Source organism: Bactrocera latifrons, unplaced genomic scaffold (genome assembly GCF_001853355.1).
Source record: "Bactrocera latifrons isolate USDA-ARS-PBARC rearing strain unplaced genomic scaffold, ASM185335v1 scaffold_159, whole genome shotgun sequence".
Classification (NCBI taxonomy): Eukaryota; Metazoa; Arthropoda; class Insecta; order Diptera; family Tephritidae; genus Bactrocera; species Bactrocera latifrons.
The window spans coordinates 261,602-288,260 of record NW_017535063.1 but is presented as its reverse complement, the minus strand read 5'-3'; the positions used below and the strand labels follow the sequence as shown (position 1 = coordinate 288,260).

General features: G+C 34.2%; 1 protein-coding gene across 4 annotated transcripts in view; it reads left to right on the top strand.

Moving 5' to 3' along the window:
• Positions 1-26,659, top strand: part of LOC108966337 (syndecan) — a 471,998-nt gene that overhangs the window by 184,030 nt on the left and 261,309 nt on the right. The gene's annotated exons all lie outside the window — the stretch shown is intronic.

The following is a 26,659-nucleotide window of genomic DNA, read 5'->3' as shown; positions in this document are numbered from 1 at the left end:
ATTGTACATTGTAAATAAATATTTTTATTTAAAAAATAAAAAAATCATTAAAAAAGTACATTAAATTAAGAAAGTCTTTTTTCAAACACAGGTGGCAGCCCTGTAAGAAGAATGTGGCAGCCCTATTCAAATTTTAAACCTTGCAGAAATTATTTTTACTTCATTATATTCACGGATAAAATTTCAAATAGTTGGCAACCTGCATTTTTCAGTTTCGAAAATTTTATTTCATTGCATTTATGTACAAATTATAATTTATTAACGTAATTTCACATTCTTTCTTCATTTTACACAGAAGTGGTTTTTTTTTACAAAAATTTTTCTATAAATTGTTATATTTCTACCATAAGAGTGTCAAGGATGCCATACTTTTTATTAACTACTTATATCATATGATGTGATGTGATTTGTCTTATAGTGCGTTATAGTTTAGATTTACTTTGACGATGTAGTGATCTAATAACTCTACAACTACGGCAATGTGATGTGATTATGCAGATCATAAGATATAATATGATATAATGATTTGATGTGATGTTGCCATAATCAATACAGAAAGATATGACAGCATCTTATAAAATAAGATTGAAATGCAGTATTATGATCACGGCATCACGTAAAATGAGATTTAAATGCAAAATTTGTAAGTTGTGTGATGTCATATGTTATGATGTGATGTGATATTATAAAAAATTAATACAAGTGATATATTTTATAAGTAGCGGTCTCCTCACACTTTGTGGGATGGCAGATTGATAGAGTTATTATTACTACAGAGATACAGCGATTGATGTGTTATCAACAAGAATCACGCGACGTGAACGTACAAGGTGAAAAGGCATGATAAGCCGAAGGAGTAAACCTGTTTCAAGTGATTCACTATAGTTTAACTCTATATATCGTCATCTAAAATGCAAAATAACGTAATATCACTTTCAAAAATTTGAGTTTTGGTTATAAAGTGGTTATACATTGGCATATCTGACAGCGGTAGCTGAAAATTTACTGCTACATACATGTAATATAATGAAATGAATCGTCAGCAATAAAAAACTCAATTTTCATTTTTTTTGATGGTAGATTGTTTCGCATTTTGGGTGACGATATGTATTTTTATAAATTTTTATATTCGGTTATGATGAGATGTTAGGCATTACGATGTGATATGAGTTTGACGTGGTGTAGTACAAAAACGATTTATATAAAACAAAGTTCGTGAAAAAATTCGAGTTAATGTTAAATGCTGAGCAGCATGAGGTGATACGTTGCATGTGAAAAACGTATCAAAAGTCATTGATTTCGTAAGTTGAACTAGTTTTTAGTAGAAAACAGCGCTTTAAAGTTTAATAAAATCTGATGTCATATAATCCTTTTTTTTAATATTTTAAATATTTAATTTTCTAACAAGAAAGAGTATAAAAATTCCCAAAGCTTTCATAAAATATGCGGCACTTTTTGCTATAAATTTTTCGTCGCACAGCGCTCAGCGCTCAACTAATATTTGCAGCTACATAAGCTGTAACGCACGCATACACACACACACACCCATACTTGCGCAAACATTTTTTTCTTAGAACACAAATAAAGGCTACTAGTACAATCAAAATCGCCAGCTTAAACAAACTACAAGCCACTATGTAAACTTTTCACTACAAAAGTACTGTTAGTTGGCGCAAAGCGTTATGTGCATATGTGTACGTGTGTTTACTTGGAGAAAAAGTTGGCGCGCATAAAGCGACTTTTCGTCACATCGCCACCTGCGCTGCTGTTGCAGTGGCCACTTATAAATGTACCAACACAAACACAACTGTAAATGCATCCATACATACATATGTGCATACCCACACACGTGTCCATATGCGAACTGGCGCATTTGCAAACACAGGCAAGTCATAAATTTTTAAATTGTTGTTTTTCGCCTTTCTGCACACAACACCAATGTAATGCACTCGTCGGTGTAGCAGTGCTGGTCGCAAGTGTGTTGGTAGTAGTTTGTTTGCCGAAAGGTAGAAAAAATTTGTAAACACTCATACGCCATGTTGGCCAGCACTTGGCGAGTAGTGAGTAGTGGACACGGCTGGCTCGAGTGTATGCATACATATACCGTTATGCCTGCAATTTTTTATGTACATACATAGTATATATATATACCTACTAGCATGTTTGCCTGCTGGTTTTTCAAGTGTTGCCTTCTTCCAACAATGCGCGCCACCAACTCGCTGCTGGTGCCAAAACACTCTGCTGCGCCAATGTACACAAATTATTCAAATAGGATTTCTGCGGCTTTGCTTTCATCTTCAGCTTTAGCTTTTTTTATCTACATCCCAATTTGTCTTGAGTGCTAATAAAAAATGGAGCGTTTCAGCGCAGCGGCAGCGGCAGCGGCAGCATCGAATCTTGTGGCCAACAATGGCGAATTAATGCTAAGAAATTGTGTGAGGGGAAACTATGCGGAAACTACATACATACACATTAGGGTGTCTTTTATTTAGCAACTTAGACATAAAAACGTTTACAGAAGCGCCTTTATAGTTTGTGTTGCTCATACGACATGGTATACTTTCCGCGTGGTCAGTTTGAAGTCTAAAAGTTTAACTGTTTAAGTTTATGAGTTAAAATAAAGTAGTGGCTTTTTGGGAAAAAATGTTAAAACTTTTTTGTCAAGCACTAAATTCTATATCAGAATATAATTTTTTAGAAGTTGTTGGTTTACTTATTCTTTGAAAAATATCAATAAATCTGTTATCATATTGAAGACATATAAAAATGCTTGGCTTAAATTAAAAGATAAAAAAGATAAAATATAAGAAAAATTTGATAACTTTCTCAGCGCAAATCTTAAAATTCCAGCAGGTGTCAGCAAAAATGTAAACTTGGAAAATAGCCCACACCCTTATACAATACATATATGTACATACTGGCATTCATAGTACATATGTTCGTGTGGTCATTTGTTTTTGGCACGTGCACTATTTCTTCCGTTTTAATAAAAGAAATGGCAAAGTGTTGATTTAAGAGCTGATAGGAATATTTTGAAGTTGGCTATGCTTCATCAGTATGATAATAAATATTACACATTAATTGCCTGGTGGTTTGTGACATTGCTAGATGGAAATATTTTTTGATATATTTCAAAGCTGTGTATTTACGAGAATTTCAACGTGAGAGAAATCTGGAATGTTACCACTAGAGTTTGCAAAATTTGTTCGCCAATACATTTTCTAAATACCGAAGCAAAATATGTCAACAGAACTTTCATTTATTTTCTCAGTATTCATTCATTTTCACACTTTTCCTAGTCACCTCGGCACATATAAATACTTTTAGAGAATGTTCCATACCTATTAGAATACTGAAAATTGTATAAATATTTCTAACATACCTACCTTCTTCCCCTGGATAATCCTTTGCCTCATTACCATAAGAAAAAATCCAAACGAAATTCGCAGACGTGGCAAAAATTTAATTATATACAAGAATTTATGCTGACCAACCGACTCGTGGACATTTGCTGAAGTGCTTGACTGGAGATGTTAGAAAGGATGAGTGAGATAAGCACAACCATATACTACATTCGTATGTACATATCTAAATAAATTTGCGCAAAACTACTGCAGTAACAACTATGAGCATATTTAGTTTACTTTAGGCATATAAAAATATATATAAGTTGCTCTTAGGTCAACGAAGGGTGTTGTACCTATAATCATAAATTTTTACACACTTGGCATAATGAGCGTAATAAGACATTTTTGTAATTTATTTTAACATTAGTAAACTTTACTAGTAAACAATATTAGGTTCAGAATGCCCTAAAAACTGTTAAAAAATCTAAAAACCCCAAACTGGTATACATTCATACAAAAGATCTTGAGAGCTAACATTTTTTATTGAAAATTGTATATCTTAGCCCCCGAAGTTTGCCATATTACTGATAGTAGATTTAAAAAGTATAGGAAAATTACAAAAAAAAAAATATTTTTTTTTAATAGTTTATAAGTAAGGGGCAACCCAATAAAAGAAAAGTATGAAACAGTTTTTTATAAATATGTGGCAACCCTATTAAAGAAAAAGTGTAAAACAGTACGTTATAAATATGTGGCAACCCTATAAAAGCAAAAGTGTAAAACAGTACCTTATAAATTTGTGGCAACCCTATAAAAGAACAAGCGTATAAATGCACTAAATTTTCTATGTTTTACCAAACATTGTAAGACACTGAATTAGGCTGAAAAAAGCGTATAGGTTTTTTATTTTTATTTCTGTTAAAGAAAAGTTTAATATTTTAATTTGTCGAAGGATGAGATTTTAACTTTGACAAAATAAAAAATAATTAAATAAGTCTCAAAAAGTATCCTAATTAAAAAAAATAAAAAAATTATTTTTAATTTTTCATAGACAAGTGGCAACCCTAAAAATCAAATAAAGAATTTAAATTGCCAAAAAACATTTTTTAATTTTGTTATTTCGAAATACTGTAAAAAGGGTTAATAGAGTTGCCATAGTCGGAATAAAGTCAATAAACCATTTCGATAGTAAAAAGTTAAAGAAAACTTTTATTGGAAGAAGTAGCTGAAAATTACGTAAAATGTAGCCAAGTCTCACAATATGTGCTGTCATATTGTGGATTTATTTTTATCAAAACCGAATGCCTTATTAAGTTAATTAAAAAAACATATGTATACTAAAAATTTATATTTTGAAATTTTCCATAAACGGGTGGCAACTTTATGACGTCAACAATCTTAAAATTTTCTGTGAAAAAAAGATTGAAAAATTTTGTTATTTAGTTGCAGAAGAACTGAAAATAAAGATTAATAGAGTTGCCACACTCGAAGGAATGTCGAAAAACACCGCACATTATACGATTTTCATATAAAAAACAAAAATTAATAAAAACTTTTTTTTGAAAGTACTAACTGAAAATTACCTAAAATATAGCAAAGCCTTATAATTATTACTGAAGATTTGATTTCCGGCTGTGCGTCCGCCCCCGCTCCCATCCGCGTCCGCCGGTTCGTGCGTCCGCGCACATCCGCGCCGCCGTCCGCGCCCACGTCCATCCACCGGACCATTTTCAAGATTTTAAGTAAATAATTGAAGAACACACGTGCATAATTTTTTATATTTATGATTTATTGTGATCAAAATTGTACTATTTTACATTAAATAGAACACATTTTTCTTAAAAACTAAAAACATATAATTATTTCTTCCTTGTTATTGTAATACAATAACATCGTCATCTTACTTCCCTGAGTGTTTTAATTTTTGTTTTTTTTTTTTTCGTTTTTGATACTCTTGTTACATTGTTAAATGTTTTGTTTTGTTGTTGTAAATAACAGCATTTTGTTTACTAAACTGTGTTACAATGTCGTGTTCAGTCATTTGTTAWACCACGTGTGTTGTTCAATTAATTCTTCAAAATCGTGAAAATGGAAAGTGATGATATACTTGTTTATAATATAATTCCGGGTTTGAGGAAAACCAGCAAATTATTATTGCATATTCCAACAGAGCGACAAATTTATAAATTTAAATATTCTCAAAATAATACAAAATATTATAATTGTTATCAAAATGGATGTCCCGTCAATATTGCCGTGGATTTGAACAATGCAATACATTGCCGCAAAACAAATAAAAACTTAGTGCACAACCATGAGGCCCAAAATGAATTTATAAAGAAATTAAGTTTAATTAATTCTATAAAATTCGAATGCGCTAATAGAATGTCATTGAAAAGATCAAGTGTTCGTCAAGTGTATGATGAGGATTGCAAAAAGGCTAAAGAGTCTGCTCATTTGGTTGAATTTGGGAAAATGCGAAGGCAATTAATAAACATAAAATCGGAAGCCTTGCCAAAAGCACCTCAAAATTTCCGTGACATAATTTCAATTTTTGAAAACCCAGAAATTCGCAAGAATTATACAAATTCAAAATATGACAATGATTTGCCATTCTATCGTGGTACGGTGATAGAAGAGGATTTCGGTTACTCAATTTTTGTGTCCCCTACAATGTGTAACTCAATAATGGATATGCCTACTGGCGAACCACGTCATTATTTAATAGATGGGACTTTTGGTGTAGTACCGATAAGTAGTTCCAATAGCTTTAAACAGCTGCTAATATTTCATATTGCTCATAATGAACATGTAAGTATAGATTTTTTTTTTAATATTGTTGCGGTTAAATTAATATTTGTACATTTTTTTTTGACATTTCCTTTTATCTACATTTTAATGTCAAACAAATCTTTGAATGCATATATCCATGTAYTACAATACATCCAAAGTAATATTTTTGACATGAAGCCCACAACATTCACCACGGATTTTGAGTATGGCTTAAGAAAAACATTGTCACAGATTTATCCACAAACAAAATTAAAGACATGTCATTTTACACAAGCTGTTCGAAGGAATGCTTCAAAACTTCCTAAGTTCATGTCGAAATTAAATRAAGATAATGATGCGAAAAAATTGTTTCGCAAATTTCTAATATTACCGCTGTAAAAACCGGTCGATATATTAATTGGATATCTAAATCTGAAAAATCAGGCTTTGAGTTATAATTTAAATAGCATTTTTGAACAATTCATAGCATATTTCGAGAGACAGTGGATTAAAAAGGTATATTCCATAAAATATTTAACACTCTCGTTTTAAGAAATAACATATGTGTATATGTACATATATGACTTCTTTCTTTTTAGGAAGGCGCATCGAAATTCTCCGTTTATAACGAATCCATTAAAACTAAAAGCCTAATAGAATCGTTCCATGGGCAACTGGGTAAATACCTTTCGAAAAACGGAAGTTTTTATAAATTCATAGACCATTTACTAGATGTAGATGTGACAAAATCAATTGATTTTAAAAAATCATTGGGTGGCAGTATTTCAATATGTGTAGCAAAACTAAAACGACAAAAAACGCGAGAAAATTTGATTAAAACTATCTTAAGAAATTTGGAAAATGGTATAATCAGTGTGAACGACTGTCTTAGCCAGTTAAGTTATAACTTATATAGTGAGGTGTCTTTGAACGCGATTCTGGAACAAGGTAGTATAACGACGRCGACAGGTGTTGAGAATGATGAGGTTGATCCAATAATTGATACCTTACCATCTGTCCTGCCTTGCACCATTGAAAATACTTTAACATGCATTATTTGTTATGAAAAACAAAGAAATATATTGTTATTGCCATGTAGTCATTTTAAGATTTGCAGTGATTGTTATGAAAAATTGGACGCAGAAAAAAAAGGAATTCTGTGTCAACTTTATGTCCAGTGTATCGGACCATTGTTCAAGAAGCCAAAAACATTTTTGTCTAATTTTCTTTCGTTTATTTTGATTTGGGGTTCTTTTTTTGAATTATTAATATTCCATTAATTTTTTTTAATATGAAAATTTTTTGTTGAATTATTAATATTCTATTAAACGTTAACATGAAATTTGTGTGTAACTATTCAATAAAATACCAAAAGAATTAGAATATTATTGTTTCATTAAAAAAAAATGAAAGTGCAATAAGATCTTTCAGGCTTTATTTCTCTTTCGAAGTGTAATAAAGCCTTTTTTCAAATAAAGACCTTATTTCACAAGGCGCTATTGCACCCTGCCGTGTTGAGAGATGCTTTGAATTTAGTATTCAGAGGTTGCCACAGAACTTTTGGGTTGAAATTTAAAATAATTTTTAATTAAGAAATGTAAGTTATTACTGCCGCGACCGATATTTTATTATAATTTGGAAAATTTAAAAATTATATTACCAAACTTTTTTCACAAATCATCATTGAACAATAAGTATTTTCAAACTCAACCCTCAGTTGAACTTTAGAAAATTCTCCAATCATCCAATCAAGTTGCTCATTTTCACCTACTTAAAGTCGCCGCGGCTCACAATTTCCTTGCCACCAAAGGCGACCAATCAGCCAATAAATTGGGCCCAATATTGAGGTGACTAACCTTTGCTGGCTGCTTTGCTCCTACAATAAAACCCGCACACACACACACACACACACACACACACACACACAATCACACGACGACCTCGCATTGTAACCCTCATCACGCAGAGCGCTGCACTTGCAAGACAACACATTCGGGTGCAGTAACCCAGAAAATCAACAGTGTGACAGTGGCAGCCACTCGTGCACTAAAAAATATAGAAAATTTTTAGTTTTCAAACGGACACAAAAACGAAAACCGAGCAAACCGAGTAATAAAATAGCAATAGCAAATCGAGATGTTGCCCGCTGCGGCAGTTAGTGAGTTAGTGAGCCTGGCAGAGCGTTGCCAGCCAGCTGACTCGAAACTGGCAACGAGCACTGGTGGCATGCAACAATTGCGGCACACAAATCGCAATCAGCAGCAGCGCACCCACACAGCAGCGCGCGCTATCCCACACACACACAAACACCACTACAACTGCAGCCTGTGACTTGACCAAATAACAGCAGCTGTTGGCCGCCCAAAAGTTTGAAAAAATATAATAAAAATTACAAAACTCTATTACTGCAGTTGTTGCGGTCGGCTGGCATAGCGGTTGCGGCGGATGTGTTTTTTGGTCGGCGTCACTGAAAAATGTCGCACATGCACCAAGCACCATCATTCAGTCGCCGTTGCCGTGCCCTGTCTGTGGCTTGGTGATTTTGCCGCAGCTTTTGTTTTCGCCGATTTTCGTTACGTGCTTTTTACACGCTTTTCCACTTGGAATTTTCCATTTTTCACCGCCATTGCTTGGCTTTTGGTTTGTGTTTGTGTTTGCGCTTTTATTTTTTACTTTCTGATTTCGCCAATACCCCAAAGTGCGCTCAAAACAAATGGAGAATTAATGCTGGTGCAGTGCAATAATGAAGAGATTGCTGCAGCGGCTTTGCCGTGTGTTGGTGGCGAGGCGGTTTGAGGACGGCCGAAATTTGGGAGAGCAGAAATTTGGAATTTGGTGACACAAAATGTGGAAGCTACTGTCTCTCAAATCATTAACTCCCGAATCACTAAAGTGTGGACTAAATAATGTTTCAATCCTCAGACTATTTCATTCAAAGTTCAAAGGTATACTCATAGTAATACAGTAATAGCTTTCGCTAATCCTTAACTTATCTCCGTCTGCCAAATAAGTATTTATTGAAGCTTTATTGAGTTCTGAAAATGGCGCTGTTGTTTCAGCACAACCTTAAGACTGTTTTGAGCGAAAAAAGCTCTTTTGTATAGTAAGGACTCGTGCTTACTGTCTTCCGATCTTAGCGGTATGATCTCCACTACTCGGAATGCCGAATAGTCGCTTCTGCGTTGATTATTTACGCAGGCGTTTAACTGGGTATTGGGGTTTCTAATAATATATAAATGGGTGTAACGTACGCATAGCCATCAGTCAAGAGCAATATGGAAGCGCTGTCGTAGCCGTAGTTTCGGCTACCAGGTCTGACTAGAGACTTAATTCTGGTACCACGGACAGTGTTGGAGTTCACTCCAATCTGCTCATGCATACTGGTTGCTAGGGGAGTATCGCTGTGGTTGTGGTTAAAACCCGAATGCGGGAAGAACAGATACTTTGTGAGTTGAAAGTACTGCAGAGGTTATAAATGGGTCTCGCACCCTGCTAAAGTGGTTAGTGCCATTTGGTACTGAAAAATTACGGACATTTTCAGAGCGCTGATCAACGCAGTGAATTGATCCTTGTGCTTTCGCCAGACCATCTTTCAGGTAAGGCTGTCTTCAGCAGGTACCTACGTTAAAACCACCGGCGTTGTCGTCCGATTTCTTCTTCTTCTTAAATAAAAAAAACTGTGAAAAATTGTATGAATTGGACCTCTAATTACTCTCTCATCGTCCCCTTTATGCGTAACTGGCTCCATACATTTTATGTCTGTGCTCAAACCTTAAGAGAATGATCGTTGAAAAGAAATATGTGGGACTAAGCTATATAGTATATATGCTATAAATGTCATATTGTTAGGTAGAAAGGTCGCGATGAGTCGCCTTATATGACAATTGTGTTCATCTTAAATTTGAATTATGTATGAAATAGTTTTCTCTTTCAAATTACAGGCATTTAGCCCGAAGCAACTTGAAAAATAACCATTAATTTCTTTTTTAGATTTAATAGAAGTAAATATTTGACTGAACTCTGTATTTGGGTTTTATTTTTACTGTGTCTTTACTCAGATAAGCTGAGCTGAACAGTTTGATATGAGCGTCGTTGGAGAAAAGCGAGCATATCTTTTGTTGCACTCAGAACAATGCTGCTGGCTATTGCAACTCTGCATTTTGACAATTACAGAATTCAAAATTTCTCACTTTTGCAGCAGTTTTCTTATCTCTGTAAGATTAGAATATAATACAATGCAAGAATACAATTTCTCGAATTAAAATTAAAAGGACAGAATTACGAAAAGTCAAAAGAATAGTTAGAGAAGGAATTCCGACTAGTAAAATATATTCTTAAGAAATAGTGTCATAGAAAAATAAGGAAATAACTAAAATGTACATTTGTACTTTTAAAGTATTATTAATTATAAATTTTAAAAACTGTACAAAAAATGTGTATACCTTTATTTCAATTAATTTTTTGTATATATTATTATATTAAATATACTCTCGCAACAAAGTTGCTAAAGAGAGTATTATAGTTTTGTTCACATAACGGTTGTTTGTAAGTCCTAAAACTAAAAGAGTCAGATATAGGGTTATATRTACCAAAGTGATCAGGGTGACGAGTAGAGTTGAAATCCGGATGTCTGCCCGTCCGTCCGTCCGTCTGTCCGTCCGTCCGTGCAAGCTGTAACTTGAGTAAAAATTGAGATATCATGATGACACTTGGTACACGTTATTCTTGGCTCCATAAGAAGGCTAAGTTCAAAGATGGGCAAAATCGGCCCACTGCCACGCCCACAAAATGGCGAAAGCCGAAAACCTATAAAGTGTCGTAACTAAAGATATTAAAATGAAATTTGGCACAAAGGATCGCAGTAGGGAGGGACATATTTGGACGTATTTTTTTTGGAAAAGTGGGTATGGCCCCGCCCCCTACTAACTTTTTTGTACATATCTCGAAAACTACTATAGCTATGTCAACCAAACTGTATAGAGTCGTTTCTTTTAGACATTTTCCATATACAGTTCAAAAATGGAAGAAGTCGGACAATAACCACGCCCACCTCCCATACAAAGGTAATGTTGAAAATCACTAAAAGTGCGTTAACCGACTAACATAAAACGTCAGAAACACTAAATTTTACGGAAGAAATGTCAGAAGGAAGCTGCATCCAGGTTTTTTTTTTTAAATTGAGAATGGGCCCACTTATGGACCAAAAACCATATCTCAGGAAGTACTCAACCGATTTCAATGAAATTCGGTATATAATATTTTCTTAACACCGTGATGACATGTACCAAATATGGGTGAAATCGGTTCACAACCACGCCTGAAATCTCGATTATCACTTTATCAAGCGAGAGTATAAAATTTTTCAATCATAAAAAATTTTTTGATGACTTATACCCAGCTCTTGGCCGATGCTACGGCTGCTAATATGCCGGTTTCTTTCGACCAATTCAGCGATTTTATCGCAATTTTCGACGACAGGCCTTCCGGAGCGTGGCGCAACTTCGACCACCTCTACACCAGAACGAAAACGTTGAAACCATCGTTTTGCGGTGGAAATGGAAACTGCGTCGGGTCCATAAACTGCACAAATTTTATTGGCTACTTGAGATGCATTTTTGCCTTTATCGTAGTAGTACTGTAAAATATGCCGTATTTTCTCTTTATTTTGCTTCATGTTTGCGACGCTATAACTCTCGAACGACTTAAAAGAAACGACAATCAATCAAGCACGTGTTAGCGCGTGAAATGAGTTTTCCAAAAAGGTATAGCATGACCCGATGCGACGAATAAAACTAGAACTACGCGTTCGCAGTATTCTCTCAATTTTTTTTTTTTAATAAAAACAGCGGTCTGTTTAAACACATTTAAAAATATATTAAATAATAAAAAAATATAATTAAAGAATCTGTAAGAGACAATAGAACTTACCTGTGAAAACGGAAATTCTTACAGCCAACTCACCAGGTTCAAAGTGATTATTTGAAGTATTAAAAGGAGCATAGAAGAGCTTATAAATTCGAAAAGAAGAGGTAAAAGATAACTGCAGTGTCATAACGAGAGCACAATTGAAGTGAAAGTTTTAGGAGAGCTTTTAGTGAAAGTTGAAAAACTTGAAAGCATTAAGCAAGGCATGACATATAGTACGAAACAACCGAAAGCTTTTTTTTAATTAAAAAAAAAGTGCAGATTTTGACTTGACTTAAATTGAGTACGACATTTGATTATTAGTTTGTATTATATATAGTTCATCTCTTTAATATTTGTTTCTTTTATTGGATTTAGTCAAGCGAAGTTTATTGTGTTGAATGCTAGTAAATATGAAGAATCTAGAAGTTTTTAGTTGTGTTAAAGCGATTTGCGCAAATTTTCAGAATATATACATAAGTTTCAAGGCTTTGTTAAAGGCAAGCCATTTATTATTCGTCTTCTGAGTTCTGTAAAAGAATAGTATTGACCACTTTCGTTTTGTTTTACTCTAAGCATCATTTCTGACTGAAAAAGCTAAAACTGCTTATACGGGACTCTATTTTAAGTTTTTTTAACTTTAACTCTTCTTGGAGAAGCTAGCCGCTGAATATTGTCGTAGTTATGGATTCGAAAAACGTTATTTTTATTTGTTTTGGGATTCCATTGTATCAGAAATATTGAAAATATCAAACTTCAGAAATATGGTTATGCTTTTTTTCTGCGATGTTAAGTGACTTTTCAGGCTTATATTCTGAGTCGATTATGATATATACTGAATGTTATTACAAAAATGAAATCATATAATAATCGAAGAGATTATTTGTTAGAAAATGTAGCTGAACGCAGATCTTTTTATGTGACTAAGATTATTAGTCTAAAATTAGACCCCTAAAATAAATAACCAAAGGTATCATTTGTCAGAAAATATGAGTTTTAATTCGTTGAACGCAAATTTTCGTATGTGACTAAGATTATTAGCCTAAAAGTATACCCTTAATATAATATTTTGCCTTAAAATATACCCTGTTTTCTTGAAGTCGACTGAAAACGTAAAATGAAGTATATTTTTAAGGAATTTTCATAACCTATACATTTAAAAAAAAAACAAAAAATGTGTGGAAAATTGTATCCCAATCAATAGTTCTTCAGATCTAAACAATTATTCATCGATATTCCTTCCCGAAAATTATTTCAACATGAACTTTTATTTAGGTTATGCAATATCTACAGTGTGAATTGTGTACCCCTCCTTCTTTGCTTTCCTGACAATCAGTCAAGACGCCAGTCAGACAGTCACTAAACAGACATTCAATCAGTCAGCGTAGTCATTCGCTCGCTATTCCATTTATAAAATACGCTACTTAACTTTCATATACATATAGCTATATACATATATATATAGAAATGTATATATATATGCATATATACAGATATACTATACATATACATACATAAAACCATTTATTGCATGCAAGCTAACATGCTCGTGCGTCCATTTCCAACATTCAAGCCTTGCCACTATTCTCCTTACATGCTTTCTTCACGCTACTTGTTTGGTTAGTATGCCAATAGTATCAACTATTAGATATAAACATATGTATATACTTACGTATAAACATATATGTATATACAAGTAAATATTAGGGTGTCCGCGGTTTCTCAAGACGAATTTTTTTTAATGCAAACCCGCTCTGAAGTTTCAGTTCTTGGTCCAAAAAAATTATTAAAATCCTTCTTTTTTTTTTTAATTAAAATCTAATATATCTAAATCATTTCCCCATATATTTTATAGATTGAGATGAGATTTTTTGATATTTTGTAAGAACATGTTATCCCCAAAACAAACAAGTCTACGACATCAAGTTCTCCATTTTTCGTCCTACTAGAAAGTTTTTATTGTGTCTTTTTCCATAGAATCCCGCCTTTAATAGTTGTATGGAATTAAAATAATACATCGGATGATCTGAGAGTTCAAACAATTGATTCATACTTACTGTGTTGCTCATACGGCGTGGTGTACTATGCAATTATAGTACATTTGTGCCTAATTTGAACTGCGTATAGCTTTTAAAGTGATATTTTTTTGAGAAAAGTTGTTATAATAATTTTTATAAAGCAGAAAATTTTATTTTAGAATATCAAAGTCGCAGTTTTATTTGTATTGGAGAAAAAAATTTATTGCGGAAGATCCAAAAATCCATATAAAATATACAGAAAGATGATTTAGACATGCTTTAAATTTAAAATATAGAAGTTTTTTTTTATTGAATAAATTTCGTATGCAAAACTATAAATTCAGGGGCGTTTGCAAAAACAAAAATACATCTTCGAAAATAGCGCGCACCCTAATGTATGTACATACATATCTAAACTTTCAAATTGCGTGTTTCCAATTTTTCACTCCGTTTGTGTGGACGCCTTACATTCACCTCACACCTCGGCAAAGCACCGCGTCTATATGCCATTTGCTTGTCACTCCGTTTATTTGCTTACTTATGCCATGTGCTTTGTCGTTCGGTTTCTCTGGTGTTGCTGGTATTACATTTTTCAATGATTTCTAAGACATTTACACAGCGAAAATTCAAGTCACACGATACACGCTTATTGTGTTAGTGGGGAGGTGTGGGAAAGCAGCGCCTTAGTTGTCATACTCTCATCTATATATTTACTACACAGCAATACATACATATGGACACACATATCATGTGTGGAAATCCTCAATTTCTGCTATTTGTAGCTCCCGCTTCGCATTGAGACTCCTTTGCTAGGCGGTAAGCTTCAGCACGTCTTCGCTAAGATTTCTTGAAACGGGAATATAAGGATATCAGCGAGCTGATGGAGCTGGTGGAAAAAACTCGTTGTGATAGTTTTCCATTTCAAAAAACGTGCTGTTGTTGTCACTGCGTTTGCAGCTGATAAGCATATCGAATAGTAAAGTGGTTACAGAGAGTCTTATTTATGTATTTCTGGATGAATGTGTGCATATATGTATATATAACCATGCTTGTATATGTGGAATTCCGAACCCCAACTCTACTCGTGCGAGTTGTTTCTCTACCTCTTCTTTTTAGGTACGTTAGCATTTCATTTTTTAGTCCCACACTTAGTCCCAGTTTGTAAATCCTTATTTGTTGAAATGCATATCAGGTTTGTTGAAATAAAAAATTGCCAAGATATGGTAGCACACATGCTTACCTTCATATATGTAATGTAATAATGATATGCAGGACAGAGAAGCGCACACGCTTGGTGAGCTTACACTACCTACTCTCCTACCTTGTTAGCTCCGCTTACCTGCCTAGAAAAGGCAAATAAATAGAAATAAGGAAATTTACTTTAGCTAATCCATGTAGGTCGGAAATAAACACATACATATACACATATATGCACATATGTTGTTGATATATTTGCTTTGGTACGGGGTTGTTATCGGAAATCAACTTATGTAAATCTTAAAGGGCTTGCAAAGGGAATGCTCATATGCAAAAGACACCAATATGCATATGCAAAAGACACCAATTAAGTGGAGAAAAATATGGACTGGACAAATATAGCTAGAAAAAGTTTAATAAATAGTCATTACTCTTAACATTTTGATTTATACTGCGGCAACTAAGATTAACTATTAAGTTAGTGCACAAACTACTCTATCAAACTCAATACACGTGGTTTTAGATATTGAACTTCTACTTAAAATTTAAAAAAAAATAATAACATTACATTTGCATTATCCACTACCATTACTTTTTTTTTTCTGATAAATTATATTCATTTCGTTCCCTTACCATTATAATGAGGAAATATTTGAAACCTGTATTTTTCTTAATGCCATTTTGATTTTTTCAAAGCAAAATCAGTTATCATTACCATTACTAATGTAAATTTTTGTTGCTATAATATATAATAATATTCCATTATAATCATTGTAGAGTACTTTATTATTAAGGATTTCAGTTGTTACTTAAACAAATATCTAATCAGTTTACTTGGTGACATTACCATTACTATTATGATTACAGTATTACAGAATTACTATTACTGTTGAACCTCTGCTTATAATCGCTTTGTTGTGCATTACATTGAGTCTTACATTTGCTATCGTAATCAGAGATAGCATATTTATTATAATTACATATGTATGTAATCACGATTTTACTATTTAAAATTTCACATTAACAATTAAAGCAAAGAAATTAATTATTTCATTCAATAACGCTTACTCTCACCATTACCATTACAGTTACCATAACGATTACAACAATTAGGTTAGCAGGAAAAGTAATTGTTTCATCTAATTACTTTTATCAATGCCAATACCGTTTCAATTACCATTACTATTACCTTTACTAGATTACTAGGGAAATTATTTATTTCATTCAATTACTGTTATCATATCATTACTATTACAATCATTAAATTACCAGTAGAAGTAATTATTTCATAAAATTTTACCAATACCAATACTGTCTCAATTACCGTTATTTGATTACTAGGGAAATTTCTTATTTTATTCAATTACTTTTACCAATACTAATACCGTTTCACTAGCCATTACGATTGCCGTTATTAGATTTCTAAGGAAATTACTCATTTCATTCAGTTACTGTTATAACGTCATTACAACTATTAATCGTTAGATTACCAATCATTAGTTAAATTATTTCATTCAAATTCTTTTAATTTTTTTTTTAAATACCATTACCATTTTGATTACCATTATTACATTACCAGCGAATTAAATTGTTTTATCCTACTACTGTTATGTTATTACTTTTACTAAAATTAATTAGTATTACGATTACCAATACTGTTACCATTACGATTACCGTTATTAGATTACCAGCGGAGTAATCTATTTCAATCTATTACTGTTAACATTACTATTACCATTACAATTAGCATTACATTACCGCCAATAAGTTATCAGGGTGATTATTCATTGATTTCAATTACTTTCACCATTACCATTATAAATACTTTTGCCACTTTACTTAAAACATATTTTAGTAACTACCAACTACCAGCTTTCGCATTATTTGTAATGCTATTACTTCTATTTAAGGAATCTTATTTTAAATACGAGTATAATAAATTTAAAGCTTATCTCTTCTTCGCTACTCCAAATTGATCTACACCATAAAGAAAATATTTCACACATAATCTGCATATTTGCGTTCAGTTTAAGGAAATTTTCTAGGTAATCCTTTAGAATACACAATTTGCTAGCTATGACTTTAGAGAAGTGTAAGTGGTCTGCAGAACCAGCGTACGTTAAATGTAAATATATGCACATACTCATAGACACATGAATGGTCGCAACACGCACGAGTGAGTTCGTTAATTCCGACTCATAAGCCTGCAATCACATAGTACATACCTATATTTAGTACATCATAAGACACATTTTAGGATACTAAGAGATAACTTGCATCAGAAGGCCAGCAAAGTTCAGTGTTTATAACTGTAAAATAAATATATTTTTTGTATTTTGTGGGAAATTTTTGGATCTCGATAAAATCGCTGGCAAATGTGAAAGTGAAAAGTAGTTTTTTGTTAAAGAACATACAGTAATAAACCTTAAATTCTGGTGAATTATATTCAGCTATACAATTTTCGGGGTTGATGAAGAGACTAAATAAATAAAAATGAAATAAATTTATAGTAAATATAGTATATGAACCACATAATCTTACAAACATAACTATCGATTAAATATGACACAGATATGTCTATAAGTTAGTTTGAACTCTCAATAGTTCTACAAAAGATAATTAATACTATCTTCAAAAATGTACTGTTCTTATCGAGCAATTTTATTAATTTTTCTTCATCTTTCTTTTTTCAGGTAAGCAGTTTTTCAACTTTCCTTGTACCAAAATATGATACACGACGTATGTAAGTTCAATAAACACTTATTTTCTCTTCTATTTCGACTTGGATACTTTGTAGCGTCTTGCGGACTCAAAATATATTATTCAGAGAATGTTTTTTTTTTATCTCGTGGAAAGATTTCAAGACATATCTATCCGTAAATTTTTACATACAGACCCTGTAGGTGTTTTATGTAAGATTTATTCCTCGACCAGGAAATAAAGCATTTCCGTAGATTTTATATTTGTACTTATGCATAACTTTCAACTATGTCCGTCACCTACATTCAGAAGCACCACAACCAAACCTGCGAAATCTGTAAATGACCGCCGTGGAATAGTTATAAATTTCATTTAATTCACTATCCTACAGGGTATGCTTAGTTCCAGCGGCTCAGCGCCACTGCCAGGCGCTTTCGCTGTTTCCATTTTCACAGGATTTGCATAATGCTTTCGCTTGCCTTAGTTATAGCCGTGTTTGTTTTGCAGTATTATGAACAAACATTCATTTCCATACACATGCTGGCAACAAATTCATATAAGTAAACATAACGGTAGCTAACACAAATACATATGCAAGCATAAATATATGTTCCAATATCCTTCCTTCCTTTCATATATTCTCCACTTTAGTTGCTCTAACGAACGCTTAAATTGTACGTTTTCATTTTAACTGAAATAAATATGACAAAGGGGCGAAAGTAAGAGAATATATGAACTAATTTTATATAAAACTAATTAAATGTGAAATAAATTTATAAAATAAAAACCACTAAGAAGATATCCCATATTTTTGGCTTACTAATTTCTAAAGCGAAACATAAATAATGATTTCGATAGTACATGCATAGATCGTTTGTGAGTTGTGCTAAAGTATCTGCATTTTAGAATAGTTAAAAATATATATAACTAGTCATTGTCAACTACATATCTATTGTTGAATCTAACTTTCATTAATTCCGCTCAAGTTCAGTTGCTCTCCGGATAGATCGAACACATACATCGAAAGTCGAGTTCTCATTTTTGTTCTCCAACAACGACTCAACGTCGTTTTCGCAACAGATTCAGATCTTTTCGTACCAGTCTAACACTAACAACCAAAACATTAACCAAAATATTAACCAAAAGATTTTAAGCTTCTCTGCTATGTCTTTGATTATAATATCCTGGTTTTGAAGCACTGTTTCTATTAATCTTACGGTCGTGAGATAAATGGACGACTCGCATGAGAAAAGTTTCCGCTGACTTTACGTCACTCACTCATAACTTTGAGCCACTCAAAAACTGATCTTCGTGATAACGTAGTCCGGGTCAAATTTGAAATGAAGATATATGTATGTACTTATAATAGGTTGTTAAAAAAGTTTTGCGGTATTTTTATTTAATTTTCAATTGTTCATAAAAATTTTTTTTGATGACTCATGCCCAGCTCTTGACCAAAGCTACGGCTGCTACTATGCCGGTCTCTTTTCTTCGACCACCTCTACACCAGAACGAGAACGTTGAAACCATCGTTGTGCGGTGGAAATGAAAACTGTATCGGGTCCATAAACTGCACAAATTTTATTATCGACTTGAGATGCATTTTTGCCTTTATCGTAGTAGTACTGTAAAATATGCCGTATTTTCTCTATTTTTTGCTTCATGTTTGCGACGCTATAACTCACGAACGACTTAAAAGAAACAGCAATCAATCAAACACGTGTTAGCGCGTGAAATGAGCTTTCCAAAAAGGTATAGCCTGACCCGATGCGACGAATAAAACTAGAAATACGGGCTCTCAGCGCCAACTAGCAAAAATACCGCAAGACTTTTTTGACAACCTAATATTAAGCGAAAATTAGGCACACTGGGCAGCGCTGCCCTCGACTTTTTTAATTTTTTCGCTTAAAAAACTCGAAATAAAAATGGGAAACGCGTAAAAAACTCTCAAGACTGTAGTGTTTTCATCCATTCAGACGACGTGACCTAGCCAGCGCAGCCTCTGTCTTTTAATTCGCTGAACTATGTCAATGTCGTCGCATAACTCATACAGTTCTCCGTTTCATCGAATGCGATATTTGGCATAGGCAATGCGCAAAGAACCATACATTTTCCAAAGATCCTTTCTCTCGAAAACTCGTAACGTAAATTCAACAGATGTTGTTGCCGTCCATGTCTCTGCACCATATAGCAGAACGGGGATGATGAGTGACTTGTGGAATTTGGTCTTTGTTCGTCGAGAGAGGACTTTGTCCGAAGTAGCACCTGTTGGGAAGAGAGATTCTCCGTTAGATTTCTATGCTGACATTGTTGTTGGTGTAGATACTGGTTCCAAGATAAACGAAATTATCTACAACTTCGAAGTTATGACTGTCAATAGTGACGTGAGTGCCAAGTCGCCAAAGCAACGACTCTTTGTTTGATAATATTTCATCTTGCCTTAGTTCACTACCAGGTCCATTTGCTTCGCTTTTTTCTCCAACCTTTCAATATATCATATAGTACAAATTGAATATTTCACAGTCTACGACACTTTCATAGCTAATAGAGAAGAACGTCTCTCGAGAAAACAACCGATTTTTGAAAACTAGTAAGAAAGAGAGTCTCAAAGGAGAGAGACTTCCACTTGACCCTGAGCGCTATTTGTTACTGAAAATAACTACTTTCATAACATTATAAATATATGTAAGTAAAACAAGTTTGTGCGGAAAAAGTGATCCAAATAATATTTTATTCAACCCTTCATATATTAAAATCAACCAAGTGGCAAACCGGCAACTCCAGCCCCTCTACTTTCTTCTTCTTTTTACATAGTGGAGTAAAAAAACCTAATCGCAATCACCACAAGCATTACTTATTTGCAAGGTTAACCCAAATGCACGTTTAAGTCGCCTGCACTCTTAACCACTTCCGACCTTTGGGGCGTGACCGATTCGCTTAACGCTCCAACACTTTCTTTGAATGTTGCATGATCTGTTTAAAATTGAAAATATCAACAAAGTTGGTTAACTGCAAGTGAGTGCAGTAAATGGAAATGCCAGCAGGCGGTGCGAGATGAGCTAACCAGCAGGTAGGTGCGGTGGCATAACGACATTGAAGGGAGACTATAGTAAAGCAAACAATCAACAGAATGTGCCAAATCAAACAATTGAAAGAAGATTTCGGGCGCTGTCGGTCGAGTTAAGTTGGTCGGTGCGATTGCCACTGTGTCCATATGTGTATGTGTATGTGCCACAACTGCACCGCACATGTGTTGACACACGATGCAAGCGCAATTGCAAACGCAATCACTGCAATGTGACGGGCAGCCACTGCTGGACGCCAACGCCTGCCTGTGTGTGCGAGCGTGTGTGCGTATGTGCCGGAAACAAGGGTGAATATTGCTGGCTAGCTGGTTTGCTGGCCGACTGCGTCAAAGTTGCATTTGTGGCGCATTTGCAAGGAGTTGTGGTGGCCTTCGGTGGGTTTGCCAAGTGTTTTCCGACCAAAAATGCAAAAATTGCCGAATTCAACTAACTTGTGGCTTGCGGTGCTTGTGTGGCATGTGGCACATGCACATAGTAGATACAAAAGCCGACCACCGCTGAGTGCTTTAAATTGATATCACCGGAGACTTTTGTTTGTTGCATGCAACTGACCGGCAGCACTTTGGTGATTTTGTTGCAAACTTAAATGTGCAACCAACAAAATTGCAACTAATATAGTCTACTTATATGTGCCCCTATATGCATGTTGCATGCCACATGTATGCATGTGCGCATGTAAAATTCAAGTAAAGCGTTTGTCTGTGTGTGTGTGTGTACGTGCATTTTGGTATTAATGTTGCATTTTTGCTTTACACAAATCGACGGGTGTGCGTGTGTGGCGTTGAAGCTTTTGTGTCGTTGCAAATTTATGATGGCTGCAACATATCGTTGTTGCTGTTTTCGAAAATACTATATATATATGTGGTGGTCTGATGCTTAATTAAACATAGCACAATGCATACGGCCAGGCAGTCAGCCAGCATGTTGCATGTTGCACGATTTTTATACCAGTACTTTTTGAGGCTTTTCGCAGAATCACACCGTAAAACCCGACTCGGAAATCAACCAACTAGTAATGCATGCGGTAGTCAAAGTGTTGCTGTTGTTATTGTGCAAGCGGTAGCGCTTGCAATCAGGCATTTGTGGCATGGAAAATGTGCAATCAACTGGCAACAAATAGACTTAGTTGCAATTAAAATTCGAAATGCTCCAAAATTCTGGCTTCATTTATGTGGGCTTTGCCAGGTGCTGGTGCAATAGACCCTGCAAATGTATATTTGTCTGTGTGTGTATGTGTAGGAAAATAAACGAGGTGAAGGCTGTAGCATTTTCGTATGAATGAACTTTGGTAAATGCGCTTACGCACACGAAGTAAAAAGTAAGCGGCTTATGTGTGTGTGTGTGTAAAATTGGCAAAGAATCCAAAATATTTATTTTTCGATTGAAAAATGATATTGATATTTTAATAAACATCTATGTGCGCTGAAATGGAAAATAAAATATTCGTGAGATACATAGATGAGTTGATTAAATTGGCAGCAAAGCTCTGCATCACAAAATAAGTTATTTTAATTTGTTTTACAAAACTACCTTCTATATACAAATGTAAATATAACAGTAGTTTTGGTTAGTTTTAATTTTGGTACTTTAATTTAGAATTATTCAAAAGGGGGAAAATGTTAACTTAAATAACAAGTATTTCATTCGTCGACGTAATTGTTCTAACTTCTCAAATGGTTTATACAAATTTTTATATAAATTGGCATTATATTTTTATGTTAAATTTTAAAGAAGATTGTTAGACGAACTTCAGATTCCCCACTTCTCCTTTCTGATGAGTTTTATACATATTTGGTTTATCGATATATTTTCACATTGCCCTCCAACAGGCCATAAACATTATGTTATATATAATACCTTTTATGAATTTCATGGTTATGGTAAGATCGGTTGATAATATAATATAATATAATATATAATATTCTTTATCTTGATTATGATACGATCGGTTGATAATATAATATATTATATAATACCTTTCATGAAGTTCTTAATTTTAATTTCGATTGGTCAATTTGTACATTAGCTACCATATATGCTATAGCGTCTGCGATCTGAGCGATATATTCGGAGATTATGGCGTTTTATTGGGAAATAACAAGTGCGAAATTTCGTGAAGATATTTTTTCAAATTAAGCAGTTTTCTATAGAAGGACTTGACTCGGTTCATTCAGTTTGTATTACAGCAAATGCCATAGTAATCCGGCTCCAAATATGTACAGTTTTTTCGAGAGAATATGTTGTGTGCTAAATTTCAGATTGGCTTCACGAACTAGTTCGCGTATATACACGCATTTAAATAAACAGACTGACGGACAGATTGGCATTGCTAAATCGACTCAGCTCACCACGCTCGTTGTTTACATATATGGTATCCATTTCAAGGTTTCCTACTTACAAAAAAAAAAAAGCAGAAACTTCAAGTTTAATAAGAGTTTGTATAATTATTCGACACAACATTCTTCCACATTTATTTTTTGAAGATTATCTCTTTCAAATATTGGCCGCGGTTACATCTCAGATGATCCATTCGTTGAGTCAAATTTTTGATGACTCTTTCGAGTATTTCGACTGGTAACTGGCGAATGACAAGCGTGATGTTTTGCTCCAAGGCCTTAATCGAAACGTGAGTATCCGCATAGACTTTAGACTTTACCTATTCCCACAGGAAACAGGTCTAACAGAGAGATATCCCGCGAACTTGGTGGCCAATCAACCAGTCCAAAATGTGAGATGATTGATGAAATGTGTGGGAAGTTGCGCCGTCTTGCTGAAACCAAACCAATGATTTCACCGGCCTACAAACCACATAAATAGGCTTTGTACTACTTACCTTTAGAAACTCAGCAACTTACCGATCAATTTCACTCAACTTTGCTTTCTTAACATTCTCATGCAATCATAATTGAAGAGCTTCAAGATGTAAGAAATCGGAACACTGCCACGCCTACTTTCACCGGCCCACAAACCACAGTAGTAGACTTTGTACTACTTACCTTTAGAAACTCAGCAACTTATCGATCAATTTCACTCAACTTTGCTTTCTTAACATTCTCATGCAATCATAATTGAAGAGCTTGAAGACGTAATTTATCGGAACACTGCCACGCCTACTTTACTTAAATTTTTAGTTCTAATTGACTTTCTGCAGAACGTATTGGCTATTATAAACGGATTTTCCGCTTTTTATTTTTTATGTTTTTCTTAAAGTTTATACAGTTTATCCTTCCAGTATTTCAAAATTCTTCAATATTTCCTTCATTATTTTAATATTTCAAGAAAGATTTCATATTTATTTTGCAAAGAAAAAAACCAAAGTCGCTGTCGTTACCTGCAGAATATATCCAACTCACGAAATATATATATATATATATATATATTCATGCATCAGTATAATAATAAAATATGAATTTAAGTGCCGTTACTTACAGTAAGAAAGGCACGGGTGGAGCGTGAGGAAGAGAGAGGAGAATGAACAAATGCGTGTTATCAGAATACATACAAATATTCGGGCCCATAAAATTCAGCCATGGATCAAGGCAAATCTAAAAGCTTCTGCACTGAAGCAAATACCGGCATCCGTTACACAAACCACTGGGCTTCCGCTGCATGCAGCAAAATGCAATGCAAACACGCACACACATACACAAGGACTGTATCACAACAATATGTTAAGGGATTTTGGTTTCGGGAGAGGCATAAGGGCAGAATGTTGAAAGAATGAAAAATTATTTTCAACATAATTTTCTCCACAAAAGGGCATGAGGAAGAGTAAACCGTGACAAGAGCATGAATGGTGGGAGTCAGAAGCAATATATGTGTACTCCAAGTGTGGTATGAGATGGTAAGAGTATATAAGAGCAAATGTTTTTGTGGAGTGAATGAGAAACGGGAATATTTAAATTGAATGGAGGGTAAGCAACGCGCAGACATCGGGTAGGAAAATTGACATTGCAACCCTGGTTAACACACATTTATGGGTGCATGCCAATGCAGTCCTACGGTAAAAATATGAAGGGCCAATATGAATATGCAACTCTAGCAGTCACACAATAAGCATAAACAAAAATCATTGCACTCATCAAGCGCAAGCATATTCTGATCTGTCGAACAGAAAAATATGTAACCACACTGACAGGAGGCTAAACTGGTTGCGGCGACATGACGCACGTACCCGTTATTAGGGGCAGAAAGAGCTACACAACAATATGCACTTGCAGCCACAACAATAAGGTATTCACAAAAAAGACACACTGCATGTAAATTCCATGAGTTTGTTGTTGCACATGCTTAGTGAATCAATGAATCTGCATTCCTCAGGCTGCCTTTATGTGTTAAGGACTCCTGTTGCGTAGCGTAATATTTTGACTCTATTACTAGTTGCTATTGAAGCCAAGTGTGGCCGCATAAATGCATTAGGAAGTTTTTGACCACAAAAATGCTCGGAGAGATGAAAGAAAACAGTGCTTTATTGCTGGAGATTTGATTACAGAAAACAATTCTGCTTGGATCTTGAAATTTCTAAAAAAATGTGTTTTTTTTTTTTGCTGTTAGATAGAATATTTTCCCAAAATTGCGAGGCAATCGCATTAAAAGTGCAGGAGTTAGAATCTTTGGTTTTTATTGGTCATTTATCCCATGTTAAATAGAAAAGGCACGATCTGACTTACATCTTTTATGTTTTATGGCATATTATTATCTCGGATAGTAAGATAGTTCGTCAGCCTTGATCGTTATAGTTTCAATACTTTTATGATGTTCGGCAATTTCAGGGCTGTGAAGGGAAACAGTCTTAAAAAATGCTGTATAATTTTTCTGGTTTTATTCCCACTAAGCTGAAGATATTACAAATTCATAGGATGCTTAGAAAGTTGGTTCCAAGCATTAGGTCCTACCGACTAAGACACGCCGAGTTGAAGTTTAGAATACTGCTATTGAAACTGCATCGCTTATGAACTTATGGAGCAGCTGATTTGTTCACGAATAGACAAGCATAGAAATAAGTTAAATAATTTACAGTAACTAGTTTTTTTATATGCTAAACAGGGTATATTAATTTGGCCGCGCAGTTTGCAAATACCCATAAAGTAACGTTGGAGACCCTCTATAGGGTGTGTATATAAGGGCGAGTCTAATAAAAATAAGCTTTTTTTGCTCGATAAACTGAAAAAATGCTTGCTGTATATCTCTCAGAGAGCCTCTCGAAGTATGAGCTCTTAATTGTAGCCAGCAAGCGCTTTCCTTTACCATTATCGATTTTTTTTTCTTATTATCAGATCGATAAATGCATATCTCAGAATATGGTTTCGTACGGATTTTTTGTAAACCTAACCACTCAAAAGATATTAAAATTTTATTATTTCAAAATAATCCAGATAATCTTTATATATAAAAAGAACGTGTCACGTTGTTTGTCCGCGATGGACTCCTAAACTACTGAATCGATTTTAGTAAAATTTAGCACACTGTGTCCAGCTCGAACCAACTTAGAAGATAGGATAGTAAGAACAATTTAAAAATAAACTAGTATGGAAGGGCTAAGTTCGGGTTTCACCGAACATTTTATACTCTCGCATGATAAAGTGATAATCGAGATTTCAGGCGTGGTTGTGAACCGATTTCACCCATATTTGGT